Source organism: Mustela nivalis, assembly GCF_964662115.1.
Source record: "Mustela nivalis genome assembly, chromosome: 14".
Classification (NCBI taxonomy): domain Eukaryota; kingdom Metazoa; phylum Chordata; class Mammalia; order Carnivora; family Mustelidae; genus Mustela; species Mustela nivalis.
In genome coordinates, this window is record NC_139033.1 from 54,147,163 (window position 1) to 54,168,473 (window position 21,311).

General features: G+C 37.5%; 1 protein-coding gene across 8 annotated transcripts in view; it reads right to left on the reverse strand.

The window, feature by feature from the left end:
- The window catches only part of KIAA1328, a gene marked incomplete at its 5' end in the record, with an annotated part of 323,665 nt that overhangs the window by 7,013 nt on the left and 295,341 nt on the right, over positions 1-21,311 (reverse strand). The gene's annotated exons all lie outside the window — the stretch shown is intronic.

Here is a 21,311-nt window from a genome sequence, read left to right on the forward strand (position 1 = left end):
GTCTTACTCCCATTCTCTCTAGAATCTTGGGAAAAGAAACTCTTATCTGAATCTAAGAAGAGCTCCCTCCAAAGAAAAGACTGCCTTGGTGTCCAGCATTTTCATCAAAAAGGGTAGGCTAGGGGCGCCTGGGTGTCTCAGTGGGTTAAGCCACTGCCTTCAGCTTGGGTCATGATCTCAGGATCCTGAGATCGAGCCCCACATTGGGCTCCTTGCTCAGTGGGGAGCCTGCTTCTCTCTCTGCCTCTGCCTGCCTCTCTGCCTGCTTGTGCTCTCTCTGTCAAATAAATAAATAAATAAATAAATAAATAAAATCTTTAAAAAAAAAAAAAAAGGGTAGGCTACCAAAAACAAGAGAAAGAAAGAGAAATTAAGGAGTTGATCCCATTTACAACCGCACCCAAAATCATAAGATACCTAGGAATAAACCTAACCAAAGAGGCAAAGAATCTGCATTCAGAAAACTAAAAAGTACTCATGAAACAAATTGAGGAAGACACAAAGAAATGGAAAAATGTTCCATGCTCATGGATTGGAAGAACAAATATTGTGAAAATGTCTATGCTACCTAGAGCAATCTACACATTTAATGCAATTCCTATCAAAATACCATCAACTTTTTTCAAAGAAGTGGAACAAATAATCCTAAAATTTATACGCAACCAGAAAAGACCCCGAATAGTCAGAGGAATGTTGAAAAAGAAAACCAAAGTTGGCATCATCACAATACCAGAAGCTCTATTTCAAAGCTAAAATCATCAAGATAGTATGGTACTGGCACCAAAACAGACACATAGATCAATGGAATAGAATAGAGACCCCAGAAATGGACCCTCAACTCTATGGTCAACTAATCTTCAACAAAGCAGGAAAGAATGTCCAGTGGAAAAAAGATAGACTCTTCAACAAATGGTGTTGGGAAAATTGGACAGCCACGTGTAGAAGAATGAAAGTGGGTCATTTCCTAATATCACAGACACAAATAGACTCAAAATGGATGAAAGACCTAAAAGTGAGACAGGGATCCATCAAAATCCTTGAGGAGAACACTGGCAGCAACATCTTCAACTTCAACTCAGCAAGTTCTTCCTACAAACAACATCAAAGACATGGGAAACAGGGGTAAAAATGAACTATTGGGACGTCATCAAGATCAAAAGCTTTTGCACAGCAAAGGAAAAAGTCAGCAAAATCAAAAGACAACTGACAGAATGGGAGAAGATATTTGTAAATGACCTATCAGATAAAGGGTTAGTATCCAAAATCTATAAAGAATTATCAAACCCAAAGAACAAATAATCCAATCAAGAAATGAGGAAAAGATATGAACAGACGTTTCTGCAAAGAAGATACCCAAATGGCCAACAGACACATGAAAAAGTACTCAACATCAGTCAGGATCAGGGAAATACAAATCTAAACCACAGGGAGATACCACCTCACACCAGTCAGAATGGCTAAAATTAACCAGTCAGGAAACAACAGGTGTTGGTGAGGATGTGGAGAAAGCGGAACCCTCCTATACTGTTGATGGGAATGCAAGTTGGTGTAGCCACTCTGGAAAACACTATGGAGGTTCCTCAAAAAGTGGAAAATAGAGCTATCCTATGACCCAGCAATCACACTCCTGGGTATTTACCCTAAAGATACAAATGTAGTGATTCCAAGGGGCACGTGCACCCAAATGTTTAAAGCAGCAATGTCCACAATAGCCAAACTATGGAAAGAGCCAAATGTCCATCAACAGATGAATGGATAAAAAAGGTGTGGTGTATATACACAGTGGAATACATGCTGCCATCAACCCCCCCCCCCCAAATCCTGTCATTTGCAAGTATGTGGATGAACTAGAGGGTATTATGCAAAGCGAAATAAGTCAATCAGAGAAAGACAATTACCATATGATTTCTCTGATATGAGGAATCTGAGAGTCAGGGAGTGGGGTTATGATGGGAAGGGAGGGAAAAATGAAACAAGATGGGACTGGGGAGGGAGACAAACCATAAGAGACTCTTAATCTCAGGAAACTAACTGAAGGTTACTGGAGGGGGTAGGAATAGGGTGGCTGGGTTATGGACACTGGGGAGGGTATGTGCTATGGTGAGTGCTATGAATTGTGTAAGACTGATTATAATACATTATATTATACAAATGTAATGTGTATTATATATATTATATTAATGTATAATAATAATTATATGTTACAAACAAATAATACATTGTATATTAATAAAAAATTGCTATAAAAGTTAAAAAAAAGGGGGGTAGGCTTAGAGAAGCAGAGACATTGATACTACTAGCGGTCAATAACACCCTCATCCATAGCCCATTTCCATGTATTCCCACTAGAGAAAGCCAAAGGCATAAATGTATCTGCCTCCATATTCATACACAGAGCCAGGTAATTTCTACAGATAGATCATGAAGCCTTGAGCAGTCGCACACGACCCTGGACTTGGCTTAATGATCTGTTGTGGTCTTGAAACTCTTGATTTTATCTTTGACCTTGTGTTTTACAAATGAAGTCTGATGGGACACGAGAGCAGGTATGTGAACGGAGGAGGAGATAAGCAAGGTACGCACATGCGGGTTCAGGCCTACAGGCACAGTGGGCAATAGGCAGTGTGTTTGCCTGCTTGCCTGCCTGGTGTGCACATTCCTGCCCAAAGCAGCCTGGGGTGCTGCAGGGCTCTGAGGGAGTGGCTGGGGTTGGGACCTGAGCATTCTGGTGATGGCGATGGCAATGGTGGCAGCAGGAGAAGCAGCAGTTGTGGTAGCACTTGCTGGCTTGCCTGTCTTTTCCTGGAACCCATCCCCAGGGCAAGATATTAGCTCTCCGGCCTGAACACAGGGAGGAGAATGGTAGCATTTAGGCAATATACATCAGTAAAATATTATAAAATAAAAGCATACACATGGATGTTGCAATAAAGCATACTGAAGAGATATAAGAATTCTTCAAAGAGTTTAGAATCAGGTTTTAAAACCTGCTGCATTGGGGTGCCCGGGGCTCACTTGGTTCAGTGTCATACTCTTGATTTCAGCTTGGGTTATGATCTCAGGGTCCTGCGATCGAGCCCCTGAGTTAGGCTCTGGGTTGGGCATGGAGCTTGCTTAGGATTCTCTCTCTCCCTCTGCCCATTGCGCCCTGCCCCTTCACCCCACTTACATATGTGCTCTTGCTCTAAAACAAAACAAAACAAAACAAAACAAAACAAACCCAGAACCCTTCCCCGCTCAAAACCCAGCTGCACCATTGCTAAGTAAATACCCAAGGGTTTAGAAATTAAATGTAAAAATTGTTGCATCTGATGGATAAAACTCTTATTTTCACATGTAGCTTCAAATGAACCAATTAATGAGGATGACAATTTTAAAATTAGTTTTTCTTTGTCATGGAAGATACGGTTATAGAAAGCGTAGGTAGGTGTTCTGAATTATATTCAAATCATTAAGTAACTTTTGGTTTCTTATAGAACCTCTACAAGTTATGGGACATACCAGAGAAAAACAACACTGAACTTATATTCAAAATTAGATTTTCTGACATACATAAAACTAATGTGCATAAAGAGTTGTACCTTTTTAGAAAAATTGTTCTGTGTCATCAGCTCAAGAGATACTAGAATTTATATTTTGAAATCATTTATCAGAAATCTATCCTAGTGTTGCCAAGCCTATCAAATATTCCCAACAGCTCCAGTATCAGTTGTATCAGCAGAAAGATTCTTTTCAAAATTAAAAATTACCAAATATTATGTGTAATCTTTCATTTGCCAAGAGTGACTGATTTGCTTTTAATTGTATCATTTAAAATAAAGTTGCTAATGTATCAATTTTGATGATCTAATAAATGAATTTAAAGAAAAGTGAGCCAGAAAAATCTTATGATCAGTCATTATCATATTAATACGGTATTATTTATTATATAAAGTTATGACCTCAAAAATAGAAATTTTTATCTATCTGTAGGTTTATGCTATTACTCATGTATCACCATTATTGGTCACGGCTATATAAATTTATAGAGGATAAAGTTTTGTATTTTGTTACCTTTAACAGCACATTTTATTCCTACTTTTTTTTTTTTTAAGATTTTATTTATTTGTTCGACAGACAGAGATCACAAGTAGGCAGAGAGGCAGACAGAGAGAGAGGGGGAAACAGGCTCCCTGCTGAGCAGAGAGCCCGATACGGGGCTCGATCCCAAGACCCTGAGATCCTGAGCAGAAGGGGCACCTGAGCAGAAGGCAGAGGCTTAACTCTCTGAGCCACCCAGGTGCCCCTCTTCCTACTTTTATTTTCATCCTTTTTGAACAAGGGGTTCCACATTTTCATTTTACACTGGTCTCTTAAGTTATATAGCTAGCCTGCCGTCAAGTCCCAGGCAAGATCAGACTAACATCTCAGGCACGGAAATGTCAAATTTTCTGTGGTACGAAAACTGTAAATTGAAATTCTTTTGAGCAGAATTTTTTGGGGCAGATTTTATTCTCACAGCATTAAGGCACTATTTCTATATCTCTGCCATTCAAAACAATGGTTTCTATGTTCAACCGAAACATCTTCATTTAAGGTGTAAACCAAGAGTTGGGTACTGTTTCCAAGGAAGTTTCTTTATCAGAGACAGACCTTCTTCATGCTCAAGGAATAGGCTTTTTTTGAGTCTTCGTTGGAAACATGTGGCAATCTTGTGGTAATATTCATCTGTTTATACAGACTGTCAAAACTTTTTTTAAAAGTTAGAAACAATGGAGAGGTATATTTTTCTATTACACTTTCGTGCTTAAAACAGCTAGGGAGAGATACTCTGAGGAAATAAATGAGCTGTTCTCTCTGTTAAAAAAAAATAGAGCCCAAATAATGGGGATCAGAAAGTATGCCAGAAATCAATCTTTCAGAGGTATAAGCTAAAAGCTAAAAAAATAGAGAGTAATGAGAGGGATTTGTGTTTAAAGACTGATTTAGTAGGTACCAACTTATTTGATCATTTGAAAAAAAAGTTGTGGGGTTCAAATTCTTTCACAGTACTCTTACATACAATATAGTAGAAAAGATCTTTACAATATGGAAGGAGTGACCCACAAAACCACAGAGAGTTAGACCTGATGTATTAGGATAAGTTAGTTTATGTGGCAGAACAAATTATCGTCAAACTCCAATGGCTTCATAGAACTCAAATATATGTCATGTTTATTTTATAGGCTCAAAATAGTTCCAGGCAGAGTGGCTCCACTCTCTAATGGCTACATCATGTGGAACATGTAAGCTTCTCTATTGTTTTGGCAGGGCAGGGAAACTGAAGAATTGTGCATAGGTTTCCAGCCTGGAAGTGACACACTACTTCTCTATCTGAGCGGCCAGAACCAGTCATGTAGCTCCAGAAGGAGAGGAGAACTGGGTATCGGTAAACACTCAGTAATGCTTAGTCATGGAGGACTGGGTCTTGGACAGAATTTGAAATAATTCTCTTATTTTACTGATGAGGAACCTGAGGTCCAGAGAGCTATAAGTGAACTGATTAGTGTCAAACAGCAAGTCAGGGGGCAGAGCCAAGTGGTTTTACTCTAGGCACTGTGACTTCCTGGACTTGGGTATCTTCAGTCTTTCCACCAAGATAAATTAGATGTGTAACTAAAGGAAAAGTAAAAGAAGAAAATGGCTGCTGTTTCCAATTGCATTTTATTTTATTTTTTTAAAGATAGAGTGTGTGCATGCACAAGTGGGTAGGGGGAGGGATGGAGGGAGAGGGAAAGGAAGAATCTTAAGCAGGTCCAGAGCCTGACTTGGGGCTCGATTCCTCGACCCTGAGATCATGATCTGACCAAAATCAAGAGTCGGACACTTAACCCCCTGAGCTACCCAGGTGCCCCTACATTTTATTTTAAAAGTATATAGTGTGACCAGTTGTAACTCAGCATGAATATATCCACATTCTTAATCAACTGGGCTATCTTTTTGCCAATGATTTCATTTACTCTAAAGTACAAATGCTTATCTGCATGGTTCTGCTGTTATCACAAAAATTCTCTTTCTCTAGAAGCCATCTTCTATCATGGACTACATTGTGGCAGAAGAACCAGAAAGTCTGTGGTAGACAAGAATCTCAGATTTCATGTCTCCCTTATGGCTAATTTCATTCAACAAGTGTTTTAACAGTACTTTTGCTATCAGGAAAGACCAAATAATTTAGCAGATTAAAAAGCAAGAAAATAGCCAAGATTGCTTTAAAAACCAGAGCCTGAGAAATCACCCAATTTTATACCAGAATTATATATGCAATAAAGCAAAATAAAAAATGAATTCCTATGGCATTTTATACTAAATACCAGCAAAGAGCAGTGTTTATCAAATTGTGTTCTGTGAGCAGTGTGTCTTAGTTTGCTGAGGTGGTATGTGTCAGGAGGTTAGTTATAAAGTTGATTAACTTGGCCTGACAGATGGGAGTTTGGCATTTAAACAATTTAAAGGGATAGGTAACTTATTCACAATCTATCAAATACCATCCCTATGGTATGTACTCTACTTGAGCCATAGGCATTGGCCTATCTTGCATCTGTACCTCACAGAGCCAGTACTCCCGAGTTACCTGGGCACACAGGCTGACTTACAAGCTTCTTTATGGAGAGGCGATAAGCAGAGGGCTTATTTGCTTTATTCTGCCAGTCCCATCCAGGAAGCAATTTGGAGTAGGCTGTACTGGCATTAATTCTGTTCTCCTAGATTCTTGCTCCAGTTTTGGTTGCCTCTGACCTAGCATGACACTGAGACAAAACCCAGGGGAGGATGCGGTCTCTGGAGCTTTCCCCTCACATTCCCTTTTATATCTTTTGGGATTTCAGATCTCTCCTGAATACCCTTCTCTTCTCTTGCCTTTTAAATGATGGCATGTCCCAGGGCTCAATTCTCAGCTCTCATATCTTAGGCAATTCCATTCATTCACATGATTTTTAATAATATCAGTATGTCCTAAACATAGAGCTCCAATGTGAAGCTTGTTTCCAAGTTCCAGACTCATCCCCAACCTGCTGCCTGATCTCTCCACTTGGATGTGTAATAGGCATTTCTAATGATCCTAAACAGAAGTCATTCCCCCCCACCCCCTTGAAATCCTGCTCGTCACCATCAATCCAGCTATCTCTGGGCCTGAGCACATGATCTTTTAGGGTGCTCTGCTGTCAGACCTTGCTTGCTCCCTCTGTTCGTTAATGCCACCTCCTTAAAAAGGCCTTCCCTAAACGCTCTGTCTGAAACAGCCATCATGCCATAGCCGCTTTATCTTATTATGGTGTTTTATTTTCTTTATATCACTCAATACTACCTAAAATACATGATTTATTGCCTATCTCTTTCAATAGTAATAGACTCCATGAGGATGGGGTCATTATTGTGTTAATTGATACTATCTCCAGTGCCAAGAATGGTATCTGACACAAGGCAGGTGTTAAATATTTGTTGAAAAAAATGAATGGTCCAATGGCTTAGATTTTAGTACCTTCCTTCATAAGCAGCTTTTTAAAATTTTTGGACAGCTAGTCTTTTAAAAAATCACAATACGGGGTATCTGGGTTGCTCAGTTGGCTAAGTGGCCAGCTCTTGGTTTCAGCTCAGGTCGTGATCTCAGGGTCCTGGGATACAGCCCCATGTCAAGGTCTGTACTCGGTGGGGAGTCTGCCTGAGATTTTCTCTCTCCCTCTGCCCCTCTCCCCACTCTTTTTCTAAAATAAGTAAATAAATCTTCAAATGATGCCTCTACCAAAAAAAAAAAAAATCACAATATATTTCACACATTCTGAAAAGTACTACCCATCCACATATTCTTGTTCTTATTTTACAAAAAAGGATACTACACATATGGTTTGTATAAACTAACTTCATTTTATATACTGGGACTATTTTTTCCTTACCAATTTTTTACAACACCATTTTTAATGAAGAGCACTTAGGTTAGGTCCAAGGTCCTTTGAGATGAAATCAACTATGTCTCTTATTCCTTCTCTCAACAGGTCAATGCCTGAAGGAATTCCCCACTACAATCCATCACAGATTAGCAAAATACTGCTATCTCTGTTATATTCTGTACTTCCTCCTTCTTTATTCCCATCCCTTCCCATCCCTTCCAACACTTCTGGAACTTTGCTTCATGTCAGACTTGGCTATATTTTGTACCCCTCTTAGAGTTTTTCCTTAATCTCCTCTTTTTCCTGAAACCTAGCTCTTTGCTGAGGTCAGTGCTTTCCCTACATTATTCTCAGTAGGCATTGTTTATACTCAACATACCCTATGTGTGTCATGGCCAAAGGTAGTATTGGAATCGTCACTGCTTCTGTTATTGCTTGTTGCTAACTTGTTGCTAACTATTCTCCCATTACCACATTCAACTTTTATCAGTCTGAGTATCCTGTCGTCTGCTCTACCACTCTCAACCTCTCTTCATCTGTATCATCTATTTACCCATTTGCTTTCAATCACTGAAGATGTTAACACTTGATTCAGTCTTCCCCTTTAATTTAACTTTTGCTGTCATCCTTGCTAATGTTAACATCACGTGAATGACACTGGACCAACACCCTGACTTCTTAGTTCCTTGACATCTCAGGTCAAAGACTTTCTCAGCAAGACTTTCTCGTCATATCCTGGAAGGTGTCATCAATTAAAATGGCATCTTTTTTGAATTCAGTAATTCAAATGTTCTACTACTTTCTGATGCCCACATGCTACCTTCAAACTTGCTTTTTTAACTATTTCCACTATCTCTATTGGTCTCATCAGACCATTAATTCAAAAAATCATTGTTCTAAGGACTAAGTATAAAGTGGTGAACAAATTTGCTAAAATCTCTGTCCTGGTGGGACCATTAATATCATTAATATCATACTTTCTTCCCTTTATCCCTCCCTTACTCATCTTGAATTTGATGGTCTGGCATTCCAATCACTCATTTAACAATGCTCTTAATAATGTGTCCACAGTCTTTCTGTCCTCGCCCTTAAATCTGGCAAAAACATAATACTGCATGAACCTCAACATCTGTCTTTTCTGTGAGTTATAGTTGAGCAACTTAGTGTAAATAAAACAATGTTCAAAGAAACAAGCAAACAAAGAGCAGATCCAATATAAATTCATTGCCACTAACCTTAAATGGGTGCTACATATGTTCTGACAAAGCTACTGTATTTCTCTAATCAGCTGTTTTGTTCTCCTCATTTCCCCTTCTCACTACTTTCTTAAACAGATGGCCTTGCTTCCCACTTCAGAGAAAAACAGAGGTCATTAAAGAGAAATTGTCTTTACTCTATCAAGTTTACAACTCTTTCAGCACTCATCATTTCCTCCTTTCACACTGAAGGAAGTGATCCTTCTTTCAGACAAGACTAACCACTCCATTTATGTTTCTTAGGGGCATTTTTGTATTGGTTATCCACTCTAGAATCTTTAATCTTCACCTGCTCACTGGTTAATCAAGAGCACTTAAGAAGACCTCCCCTTTCATAACCAAACCATTTCTCAATTTATTACAATCTGACTTTCATCTTCTACCACACCACTAAAATTGAAATCACCAAATTCACCAATGACCTCCATATTGTTAAATCAAATAGATTTTTTGTAGCATATTTTACATAATGTCTCTGCACCATCCAGTGTGGCTGACTGCTTCTTTATAAACTTCAAACTCTTTTATTGAAATAAAAATACACACAGAAATGCACCTATTTAAAGTACGTAGTTCAGTGGTTTCTAGTTTAAGAATTAGGCAACTAGGGGCACTTGGGTGGCTCAGTGGGTTAGAGCCTCTGCCTTTGGCTTAGGTCATGATCTCGGGGTCCTGGGATTGAGTCCTGCATCAGGCTCTCTGCTTAGCAGGGAACCTGCTTCCCCCCCTCCCCCCCTCTCTGCCTGCCTCTCTGCCTACTTGTGATCTCTGTCAAATAAAATCTTAAAAAAAAATTAGGCAACTATCTCACAATTTAATTTGAGAACATTTTCATCTCCCCCTGGCCCCTAAAGAAACCTTGTTACCTATTAGCAGTCACTCTCTATTCCTACCCCCTCTCCCAGACCTAAACAACCACTATCTATCTCCATAAATTTGCCTGAATATTTCATATAAATAAAACCATACAATATATAGCTTTTTGTGACTGGCTTTCTCATTTAGCAAATGTTTTCAAGGTTCGACCATGTTATACCACGTATCATTACTTCACTCCTCTTTGTTGCCAAATAATATTCCAGTTTGGATAGACCACATTTTGTTTATCCATGCATCACATGACAGACACTGGGTTGTTTCCACCCTTGGTTAGTGTGAACAGTGCCTCAATAAACAGTTCTGTACAAATTTTGGCATGGGCATATGTTTTCATTTCTCTTGGGTAGATAAATAGGAGTGGGGTTACAAACTCTATGTTCAACCTTGTAAGGAATTGTCAGACTGTTTCCCAAGGTGGATGCACCACTCCATACCAGTATGTGGAGGTCTTTTTTCTGAGACTGTTAAGCTTCTTCAGAGAAGAATCTTTCAATATTCTACATGGTAACGAGATGTGGTCTACTTCTGGGCCAGGGAAAGAAGCCAAGCCTTCCATTTGTAGAATTTATCCTATTTTCAGCCCAATCTGATTAACCTCACCTTAAAAAGTATAACATTCCGTAATGTCTCTTCTCTGTTGAATTTTCTAGATAGAGTTAGTCTCCAGTCTTCTGCTTGGGACTAATACTCCATATATGGCACTGTGGCAGTGGCACTGTGTTTTCTCAATTCTCATTTCACATGTGCATTCCATAATAATTTTACTTCTACTTCACATCACTACTTTCCATTGTTCATGTTGCTTCTAATTCCCAAAACTTCCCAAAGTTCTGTGACATCCATCTTTTTTTGTGTGAATACCTTTCTCAGTGCTTTCTATGTGGTAGCTTCCTCTGTTCTATTTAGTAAGTTACTAATCTTCCATTCATTTTCTATTTTCCACAAATGTATATAAATCTCTGGTATACTGATGAATCTTCTGATGTACTTATTCTTGTGAACTCCCTCCTTTTAAGCACTCACTTATTGTCATCATATTGGTGTTTTAGGAAATAGATAAATATAAGTTCTCAAATTATCTTAGCTAGGGAATGTATTTTCAGAGAGGTTACATAAATTTCTTTTAGGTTTACTTGTTTATTAACTTATTCAAAAATTTACTTCTTAAAAAATTCTCTTTTAGGGCGCCTGGGTGGCTCAGTGGGTTAAGCCGCTGCCTTCGGCTCAGGTCATGATCTCAGGGTCCTGGGATCGAGTCCCGCATCGGGCTCTCTGCTCAGCAGGGAGCCTGCTTCCCTCTCTCTCTCTCTGCCTGCCTCTCCGACTACTTGTGATTTCTCTCTGTCAAATAAATAAATAAAATCTTTAAAAAAAATTGAAAAAAAAATTCTCTTTTAGGTTTGTTATTAGGAGGGATCCCCTAATTTTTTCATTGCTCATATGAATGAATCCTCCTTCCCCACTGTATCTTTCAAATAGCTAATGCTGGTACAGATATTTAGAGTAATTAAGTTTTATACAATATTGAAATCTTAATTTCTTTAGATTATTTTTTCAATTGATTCTTATGGGTTTTATGGGTGCGCAATTACACTGAATATAAATAATGATAGGGTTTATGTGTTTTCTATTATTTGCATTATTTTTTCTTATATTATTGTATTGGCTAACAATTCCAGGGAAATGCTAAAACTATAGTTTTTTTTTTTTTAAGGTTTTATTTATTTGAGAGAGAGAGTGAGTGAGACAGAGAGAGAGACAGCAAGCACATGAATAAGGGCAGAGGAAGAAGAAGAAGCAGACTTCCCTGCTGAGCAGGAGCCCGATATGGCAATATGGAGCTCAATTCCAGGACCCCGGGATCATGACCTGAGCCAAAGGCAGACCCTTAACCAACGGAGCCACTGAAGCAGATTTAAAAGGAATTATCTATTGTTTAACTTAAGTATTTGCCATCCAGATTTTCTTTATTATGTTAAGTATTTCCTCTTTTGGCTTAAAAAAATTAAGAATGAAAAATTAATGTTAACAAGTAACTTTTCAGTATATATGGAGATGATAATATGCTTTTACTTCTTTGATATATTGCTAAGGAATATTCTGTTTTTGGCTTCTGAAATAGGAACCACATTCAAGATCCTAGAATATATTCTCCTTGGTTATGTAGTATTCTTCTTCTTCTTCTTCTTTTTTAAAGATTTTTATTTATTTATTTGACAGACAGAGATCACAAGTAGGCAGAGGCAGGCAGAGAGAGAGAGAGAGAGAGAGAGAGGGAAGCGGGCTCCCTGCTGAACAGAGAGCCTGATGCGGGGCTCGATTCCAGGACCCTGAGATTATGACCTGAGCTGAAGGCAGAGGCTTAACCCACTGAGCCACCCAGGCGCCCCGGTTATGTAGTATTATTCTTTACACATACTATTAAATTAGATTCCTTACAATTATTTAGGGGTTTAAAAATGCTGTATTTATAGCGAATATTTGTTTATAGTCCTTTTTATGGTTCTTTTTTCCCTATATATTATCCTTACCTGGGTGGGGAAAAGGAATGGTATCAATTCAAGAAAGAATGGCTTTATAAAGAAAGTAGAAGGATCACCAATGACCATACTGGGCCAGGAGTCCTCACATAGGTCTTCTTAGGAATCCTAAAATAGTTCTTCTCAAAAGTTCTCTAATTGCTAAAGCAAACCTAGGCTGCTATTCAGGTTTCTGAAGCACTTACAGAAGATACAGCATATTTTATAAGTGCTTCACAATCACTTGTCAAGAATCAATAAAAAGGCTAGTAAGAATAAGGGGGTGGTCTTGAACCTGCCTATGAAACAGCAGACCCCATAGGAGAACTACTCATATAGATCGAGAGAAAATCAAGTATGTGCAGACATAGGATTTAGAGTACTACTCAGAACCTTACCTTTCTGTCTCTTGTTTTCCATTCAACACAGGTGCTATTACAACAGGACTTCGCTAACTCTAATTTAACATATTTCTTCCTGAAGTGATTATAAGCCAGAGAATGAATACTATGTAAAGTCAGTTCACCTTGAAAGGAGGCTAAAGAATTTACCAGAAAGTCAATGAGTATATGGAAGATTCCCCAATCAAGAACAATTTTTTTTTAAAGATTTTATTTATTTATTTGACAGAGAGAAATCACAAGTAGATGGAGAGGCAGGCAGAGAGAGAGGGGGGAGGGGGAAGCAGGCTCCCTGCCGAGCAGAGAGCCCAATGCGGGACTCGATCCCAGGACCCTGAGATCATGACCTGAGCCGAAGGCAGCGGCTTAACCCACTGAGCCACCCAGGTGCCCCAAGAACAATTTTTTAAAATATTTTATTTATTTGAGAGAGAGAGAGAGAAACAAAGTGAGAATGTGCAGGACCATACAAGCAGAGGGAGGGGCAAAGAGAGAGGGACAAGCAGACTCCCCGCTGAGTGGGGAGCCCAGTTCGGGGCTCCAAACTCAGGACCCTGAGATCATGACCAGAGACTAAGTCAGATGAGCTGACTGAACTACCCATGTACCCCTCAAGAACAATTTTAATATAACATATTAAAAGGCGCAGCTAACAGAGTAAAATCTCTTACTTATGTTATTATAATTTGTATTTTTCTGTAATCTTTACCTTTTCATCTAAGACTTAGTTTCTTATACAGAACTAGAGGAGCTACAATTATGAAGAAGAAAACAAAGTTGGAAGGCTTATATAACATGGTTTTAAGACTTACTATAAAGCTACATTAATCAAGACAATGTGGTACTAGTAAAGGGTAGACAGATCAATAGAAAAAATAAGAGTCCAGAAATACACCAACACAAATATGATCAACTGAAGTCTTTACAGATGAGAAGTTAATATAGTGGAGAAAGATAAACTTTTCAACAAATAATGTTGCGACAATTGGACATACATATACACAAAGCAGAAGATGAAGGATGAGGAGGAAGGAGGGAGGAGGATGTAGGAGGAGGAGGGGGGAAGAGGGAGGAGGAGGGAAGAGGAGGAGGAGGAGGAGAAGAAAAAGAGGAGGAGGAAGAAGAATCATTTCAGTATAAACCTCCCACGTTATACAAAAATTAACTTTACATTCACCAAGACAGACCACATTCCGGGCTAGAACACACACCTTAAAAAACTGAAAAGAATAAAAATCATAAAATGTCTATTCTCAGATTACAGTGGAGTTAAAGTAGAAATTAAAAACGGAAAGATTAATTGAAAAATCCCAAAGTACATGGAGATTAAATAATATACTTCTAAATAAAATGTAAATCAAAGAATAAATCTCAAAATAAACCAAAAAATATTTTTAACTGAATAAAAATGAAAACACAACTTAACAAAATTTGTGAGATACAGCAAAAACAGTGCTTAAAGGGAATTTATAGCAGTAAATATATATATTAGGAAAAAAAGAAAAGAAATCTAAAATCAATCACCTGACTGTTTACCTTATGAAACTAGAAAAAGAAAAGCAATCTAAATCTGAAGGAAGCAGAAGAAAATAAACAACAAGGGGAGCAGAAATCAATGTAATTGAAAACAAGAAATCAATAGAAAATCAAGGAAATCAAAAGCTAGTTCTTTAAAAAGATTGATAAAATTGATCAGCCTTTAGCCAGGCTAACTAAGAAAAAAAAAGGGATGACAGATATTACTAATACTAGAAATACAAGAGGAGATATTGCTATAGAGCCCATGAACATTAAAAGGGTAATCAAAGAATACTATGAACAACTCTATGCCTACAAATGTGATGACACAGATGAAATGAACGAATTCTCTGAAAGGCACAATGTGCCAAAAATTGCACAAGAAAAAATAGATAATCTGACTAGGCCTGTATTTATTAAAGACATTGAACTGCTAATTAATAACCTTCTAAAACAAAAAGCTCCAGACCCAGACAGGTTCACTGGTAAATTCCACCAAACATTTAATGAAGAAATTAATACCAATTCTCTTTCAGAGAATTCTTCCTAACACATGCTATGAGCCCAGCATTACCCTAACACCAAAACTAGACAAAGACACTACCAAACAGCTATACATCACTATCTTTCATAAACATGGGATGCAAAAATTCTCAACCAAGTGGGATTTATCCCAGATAGGCAAGGTTAATTCAACATTTGAAAAATCAATTAATGTAATCTATCACATCCACAGACTGAAAAAGAAAAACACATAATCACACCAATAGCTGTAGAAAAAGTAGTTGACATATCCAAAACCCATTAATGATGAAAATGCTTAGTAAATAAAGGGAACTTCTCCAACTTGATAAAGAATATCTACAAAAAAACCTCCAAAACAAAACAAAACAAAAAAACAAAATCCCAAAGCTAACATTATACTTAACAAGTTGAGAAAATTGCAGCTTTCCCACTAAGTTCAGCAATGAGACATGGATATATTTTGCCACTTCTTTTCAACATCATACTGGAAAAACTAGCTGCTGTAATAAGACAAAAAGAGGAAATAAAAGCTGAGAAGAAGGAAATAAAACTGTTTTTGTTCACAGATGACATGACTGTCTGTGTAGAGAATACAAAAGAATAAACAAAAACTTCTGCAACTAGTAAGTGATTATAGTCAAGGTTATAGGATACAAGGTTCATATATAAAAGTCAATCACTATATACCAGCAATGAACAAGTACAATTTGAAATGAAAAAATACAATACTATTTACAATAGCATCCTCCAAAATCAAATACTTAGAAATCTGACTAAATATGTACAAGATCGACATGAGGAAACCTAGAAAACTCTGATGAACAAAATCAAAGAACTAAATAAATGAAGAAATATTTGAGATTCACAAACAGGAAGACTCAATATTGTCAAAATGTCAGTTCTTTGCAGCTTGATCTATAGTTTCAATGTAATTAGTCCCAATGAAAATCCCAGCATGCTGTTTCGTGGATATTAACAGACTGATACTAAAGTTTTTATGGGGAGAAAAAAGATGAAGAATAACCAACATAATATTGAAGAACGAAGTTGGAGAACTGACCTATCTAACTTCAAGACTTACTAATAAAGCTACAGTAATCAAGACAGTGTGGTATTGATAAAAATAACAGCCAAATAGATCAATGTAATACAACAGAGAGCCTAGAAATAGACTCACTTAAGTTTAATCAACTGACATTTTTTTTTTTTTTAACTTTTTATTTTTTATAAACATATATTTTTATCCCCAGGGGTACAGGTCTGTGAATCAACTGACATTTTGACAAAAGAACAAAGATAATACACTGGAGCAAAGACAGCCTTTTCTTTTTTTTCTTTTTTTTTTTTTTTTAGATTTTATTTATTTATTTGACAGAGAGAAATCACAAGTAGTCGGAGAGACAGGCAGAGAGAGAGAGAGGGAAGCAGGCTCCCTGCTGAGCAGAGAGCCCGATGCGGGACTCGATCCCAGGACCCTGAGACCATGACCTGAGCCGAAGGCAGCGGCCTAACCCACTGAGCCACCCAGGCGCCCAAAGACAGCCTTTTCAACAAATATTCAAAGATAGGCTGGGACAAATGGACATCCATATGTAAGATAATAAGTCTGAACACAGACATTTCACCTTTCACACAAATTAACTAAAAATGGGCCATAGACCTAAATGTAAGACGCAAAACTAGAAAATCCCAGAAGACAGAAGAAAAGCTAGATGACCTTGGGTATGGTGATTGCTATCTACAACACCAAAGGCAGTAGCCATAAAGGGAATAATAGATATGATGGGACTTCATTAAAATTAAAAACTTTGCAGCAATTTCTTGCTTGACACATCTCCAAAGGCAAGGAAAACAAAAGCAAAAATGAACTATTGGGACTTCATCGAGATAAAAAGTTTGTGCACAGCAAAGGAAATAGTCAACAAAACTAAAAGGCAACTTACAGAAAGGGAGAAGATAGTAGTAAATGTCTTATCAGATAAAGGACTACTATCTAAAAATCTATAAATAACTTAATCAAACAACACCCTAAAAACAAAAAAAAATCCATTCAAGAAATGGGCAGAAGACTTGAACACACAGTTCTCCCAGGAAGAGTTACAGATGGCCAACAGATACATGAAAAAATGTTCAAAATCACTCAGCATCTGGGAAAAACAAATCAAAACCACATGAGCTCCTGCCTCACACCTGTCAGAATGGCTAAAATTAACAAGTCAGGAAACAACAGATGTTGGTGAGGATGCAAAGAAATGGGAACCCTTTTACACTATTGGTGGGAATGCAAACTGGTATAGCCACGCTGGAAGAGAGCATGAGATTACTCAGAAAGTTAAAAACAGAACTAGCAATTAGATTACTAGGTATTTATCCAGAGGCTACAAACATAGTGAATCGAAGGGGCACATGCACCCCAATGTTTATAGCAACAATGTCCACAATGGCCAAAATATGGAAAATGCCCAGATTTCCATCAATAGACAAATGGATAAAGAAGAAGTGGTGTGTGTGTGTGTGTGTGTGTGTGTGTGTGTATAAAATTTTACTAATTTTATTAATATAAATTTTACTAATTTTTAAATATAATTTTATTCATTTTACTAATACCACACACACAATGGAATATTACTCAGCCATCAAAAGAATGAAATCTTGCCATTTGTAATGATGTGGTGGAACTAGAGGGTATTATGCTAAATGAGTAAGTCAGTCAGAGAAAGACAAATACCATGACTTCATTCATATGGGGAATGTAAGAAACAAAACAGATAAACACAGGAGAAGGGAAGAAAAAAAAAATAAGATAAAAACAGAGAGGGAGGCAAACCATAAGAGACACTGAACTCTAGGAAACAAACAGGGTTGCTGGAGGGGTGGTCGGTGGGGGATGGGATAAGGCATTATCAGTGATGGGCATTAAGGAGGGCACTTGATGTCATGAGCACTAGGTGTTAAATGCAACTGACGAAGCACACATTCTACCCATGAAATGAATAATATACTATATGTGAACTAAACTGAATTCACATCAAAAATTAAAAAAAAATTTAAAACTTCAACTTTACAAAAGAAAATGTCAAGAGAATGAGAAGGCAACCCACAGACTAGGAGAAAATATTTGCAATAGACACATCTGATAAAGGACTACTATCCAAAATATATAAAGAACAGTTAAAACCCAGCAATAAGAAAGCAAACAACCCAATTAAAAAAAAATGGAGCAGAGACCTTAACATATACCCTACCAGTAAAGAAATATAGACAGCAAATAAGCAGATGAAAAGATGCTCTACATCTGTGTCATCACAAAAATGCAAATTAAAACGAGATACTACAACACACTTATTAGAATGGCCAAAATCTGGAACACTGATAACACTAAATGTTGGTGAGATATGGAGCATATGAACTCTCCTTTATTGCTGGTAGGAATACAACACAGTACAGACACTTTGGAAAACATTTTGGCAGTTTCTTAAAAGACTAAGCATATTCTTACTACATGATCCAGTAATTATGCTCCTTGGTATTTACCCAAAAGAGTTAAAAACATTCTATACACAAGCCTTCACATGGATGCTTATAGCTGCTTTATTCATAATAGCCAAGACTTGAAAACAACCACGGTGTCTTTCAGTAGGTGAATGGATAAATGAATTGTGTGTGGTACATAAAGACAATGGAATATGATTCAGCACTAAAACCAACAACTATCAAACCATAAAAAGACATAGAAGAACCTTATATGTATATTATAATATACATGTAATGTATATTATTACATGTATATAAGACAAAAAGGCCAATTTGGAAAGATTTCATACTATATGATTCCAACTATATGACACCATGGAAAAGGCAAAACTATGGAGACAAAAAAAGATCTTTGGTTGCCAGAGGCTGGGAAGGTGGGGATGGGGGGTGGGCAGTGCAAACTGTATGATACTGCATGATTCTATAAATGGTAGATACATGTCATTATAAATTTGTCAAAACTCACAAAATGTACACCATAAGTGTACCATGTAAACTATGGATTTTAGCTGATTACGATGTGTCAGTGTATGTTCATTAACTGTAATAAAATGTACCTCTCTGGCAGGGTGTGTTCATAATGAGAAAGACTGTACAGGTGTGAGGGTAGTGGGCATATGAGAAATTTCTGTATCTTCCTTTTAATTTTGCTGTGAACCTAAAACTGCTTTAAAAAATTAAGTATTGGGACGCCTGGGTGGCTCAGTTGGTTAAGCAGCTGCCTTCGGCTCAGGTCATGATCCCGGCGTCCTGGGATCGAGTCCCACATCGGGCTCCTTGCTCCACGGGGAGCCTGCTTCTCCCTCTGACTCTGCCTGCCACTCTGTCTGCCTGTGCTCGCTCTCTCTCTCTGACTAAATAAATTTAAAAAAAAAAATCTTAAAAAAAAAAATAAATAAATAAATAAAAAATTAAGTATTTAAAAGAATGGATTAAATGGATCACAGACTAAGTATGAAACATAAATTAGAAAAATTTTAGAAGAAAATATAGGAAAAAACATCTGTGCCCTGGAGTTTTAGGCAAAGAATTTTTAGATATGCCACGAAGAGCACAATGAATACAAGAGAAAACTTACAAATTAGACTTCTTCAAAATTTAAAACATTTATCTGTAGAAGACACTTTAAGAGAATGAAAGGGCAAGTTCTATACTAGGAGAAAATATTTTCAAAAATCACATGTCCAACAAAGGACTTCTACCCAGAATATATAAAGAAGTCTCAAAATGACACCAGATGGAAATCTGGATAGATACAAAGTGGAGAACATACATATGAGTTAAATGTATACTAACAACAGCACCCAGGGGAAGTGGAAGTATACTGTTGTACGGGTCTTACACCATGCAGGAAGTGCATTAATATTACTTAAAGGTAGACTGTTCCAGTTATTTGGAACTACTGTAAATGGCACTTTTATTAACTGCAGTCTCTAACTGTTTCTTGTGTTCAGAAGTAGTATTGAATTTTGTGCGTTGCCTTTTATCCTGCAGCCCTTATAAACTCATTTAGTTTTTGGAACTTTCTACAGAGTCCATGCGATCTTTTATGTAGACACCATCACACCTGTGAATAGGGACAGTTTTATTTAGCATTTTCCAATCCTATATCTGATGTAGTTTAGCTGTTCTTTTAGAGAAAATGATAAAATTTTTAAAAAAAATGTATATCAATGTGATTCAAATCTACATCAAGGATTAACTAACAAGAAGGGTAACAGAGATATCAACTGCAGAAGACACGGTCCTAAGATTTGAAGTACCAATAATCCTATTGTGTCCTTACATGTCAGAGAAATAAAAATTCCAGACCAAATTCCACCTTCATGTTTGATTTATATTGTCTCCTTAAGAGAGCTCTCCATAGTAGGCATGCAAATGAAAGGTAAGAAGAGGGGGTGCCTGGGTGGCTCAGTTAAGCATCTGTCTTGGGCTCAGGTCATGATCCCAGCCTCTGGGACAGAGCCCTGTGTCGGGCTCCCTGCTCAGGAAGCCTGCTTCTCCCCCTGCTTATGCTCTCTCACTTTCTCTGTCAAATACATACATAAAATCTTTAAAACAAAGAAGTAAATAAAATATTTAAGAAAAACAGAGCAGGGCATCTGGGTGGCTCAGTCAGTTAAGCATTGGACTCTTGATTTTTGACTTAGGTCATGGTCTCAGGGTTGTGGGACTAAGCCCCACATTGCCTCTGCACTGGGCATGGAGCCTGCTTAAGATTCTCTCTCTCCCCCTCTGCCCCTCCCACCCACAAAGAGGAAGAGCAGAGCAAAAAGGGCATGGTTATCTAACATGCCAAGTTGGAAAGAGAATCCTTCTTTGTTGAGAACCAAATTTAGATCTCAGGAAAGAAAGAGAGAAACACAGTAAAATAAAGTGGAACAAATTATTGATTTATCTTTCCATCAAAGGGATTAGACAGCTCTGAGGAATCTCTTTGAAAAGATAAGATTTCTAAGAAAAAAAATTTAGTTTTAGAGGCTCTAACAAAGCCATTGGTATTGCAGGAATTTCTGTAGAGTTATTTTTTTAAAGCTCTCATTAAACATAAGAGCAGAATTAAAACCTATGCTCCTCTTCCTTCTTCCCCCAATTTCCCCAACCTCCTTGCCAGTGACCTTCCTGTATGGTTCATTAAAAAATGTAAGCCATAGGGAACTGTTTTACTCTTCCAAGTGCCAAATTACCAACCTCCCTGCATTTGCATTCAACTTCTTTCTTCCCTCTGTTACAAAAAAGGAGTGGATGTCTTCTAACAAAAGTGATTGTTCCTTATCT